The following is a 2,331-nucleotide window of genomic DNA, read 5'->3' as shown; positions in this document are numbered from 1 at the left end:
TTGGTTCGTGTGGGAATTGAACACACAACCACCAGGTTTCCCGTAACATGATTAGTCTATTTTATTTTCTAATTTGCATAATGAATTTTTCAAACATTTTTGTCTATGTAAAAAAAAGTGCGTAAGTTATGGAGATGGTAACAATTAAAAATCGATTATAAATTTAATTCTACATTTTTAGATATAAAAATAAACCCTCTTGGCCCAAGGCCCATTTTTGACACCATGACCATGCGTAATATTAACCTGCAGTGTATATATACAAAGAATTTTTTCTAGTAGGATCAGAGTTGACTAACAGGTACTTGGTGTGGTACTAGGTTTATCGCATTTATGGCTTAGGGGCCGTGGTTTACCTCCCTCCGTTTAGTCATGCTGGATCAAGGGTAGTAAACTCGGCGATCGTGGGTTCGATTCCCACACGGGGCAAGTTTTTTTTTTCATTTTTTAAGGTCGTGGGTTCGATTCCCACACGAGCCAGTTTTTTTTAAGGCAGTTTAGTTGATGGTCGATAATGAATAGTCTCGTTGATGACGTCGCGAAATAACAACAAACAACAACATGTCATGTCCGAGCCTAGGTCGTCATGGAAGCTCACTTGCTCCTGTGTAATTCATGTTGAGCCAACTGCAGACGAAAAGGTTACAATCTTTTCAGAGATAAGCTGGAAGATAATTTTAGACAGTGCCCATCAATGGAAGGATTTTAATACTGAGGAATGGAAGTTAGCGAAGTCCTTGGCTTGCTTAACCGTTTTTCTTCGATCGTCGTTTCGAACCGTCTAGGCGCGTCTAGCCTAAAGAGGGCCTACATAGCCGGTCGAGATCCATGAAAAGTCGTATATAAAGATGTGGGTTACCCACAATTAAAATTGTTTATTGAGTAGATTAATCACATTGATAAACAATTGTACTACATTCGGCTGATGTGTGTCTGAGCATGGAGGAAATATATTAATATAATAACCTCTTAATATATTTCCTCCGTGGTCTGAGCCATGACAAAAAAAAAAAAAACACCCGGAAACACACAGTCATAGAAGTATTACGTGTGGGCCTAATGACTTTCCGCTCTGGAACCATTATAATGGTTTTTGTATGCTAAACGCTATGATCGCAATACTTAATTAATTAATTGTTTGTAGAATGCGAACTATTAATTTTAGCCTACTTGTGCTTTTGATGACGGACAGACCATCGATGTATCACTTTAGACAAACATTCCAACACGAACGAATTTAATCAAAGTGAAGTCCAAGGCTTATTCTGTTTATGTGCACAATTCCAATGTCCCTAATACAGTTTCCAAATAGAATTAATTAAGGTATCAAACAAAGAAATTCTGCTCCATTGCTCAAAATATAAAATTGGGTTTGACATATGGGCTATTCGGTCTATCGGGACTCATTATGACGAGGCAGGGAAAACTGTTTAACTATGAGTGTTGATGAAATGTACGTATATATTGATGCTTCCCCCTTCTGGCACTTCGTGCAGTTTTGATTAGAGAACGATGCCAGATCAGGAATTCGAAATAGAGGGGCCCAGAAAGGCAATTTTACAAATTGAGAGTTCAGTCCAGTCAACATGGGTTACAGTCTGAAAGCACTCATTGCAACCGCCTACAAAGCAGGCTCTTGTGTTTACGAATGTTCTCGCTCATAATAAAATGGTCGGTGGCAGTGGCTAATTAAACAACCCCTTTCCCTGCCACTCCCACACCCCAAATTGTTCAAATGGAGATATAAGCCTAAAGAAAATTATATTTAAATTTTATGTCTGAGGGAAATTTCCATCCAGGTGCCGGACGTAATTACAAATTTTGGCATAGATCTTCTGTGAAAGTACCGATCCCCAGGCCCCCTCTATTTTCAATTCCTGGATCGCCACTGGGTGGTATTGACTACCCGGCCTGCGCTTCTGCTGTAGACCTGGCCTACAGAACCTCATAAACAACAATGTATTGTTTATAAGAATGCATATCAATCACCTTTTTCTTTATTACGTTTGCATTTTTTTTTTTTTTTTTTTACAATTTTGGTCATAAATTATTATCCAACGAAGACAGCCTTTTCATATCCGGCAAGCGGTGTTATTAATAATTAAAACTCTGGATTCTCTTCCACTAACCTTTAGTGAATTATCTAATGGTCCCATTAATTGCTGCCCAACGCGCCAAAGCAAACCACAGTCTAGCCGTAAACCTAAATTTATGCACTGATAGTTTTCTATAATTATCAATTCACATTCATTTTTTCCGGTTTACAAAAACAAAGATACAATTCAGTAAATTCAGTAATTGATATTCACACCATGTATAACAGGTATAATC

The sequence above is a fragment of the Anneissia japonica genome, unplaced genomic scaffold (genome assembly GCF_011630105.1).
Source record: "Anneissia japonica isolate Jap-2015-1 unplaced genomic scaffold, ASM1163010v1 scaffold1165_len1893470_cov193, whole genome shotgun sequence".
Taxonomy (NCBI): domain Eukaryota; kingdom Metazoa; phylum Echinodermata; class Crinoidea; order Comatulida; family Comatulidae; genus Anneissia; species Anneissia japonica.
This window is presented reverse-complemented; position numbering follows the sequence as displayed.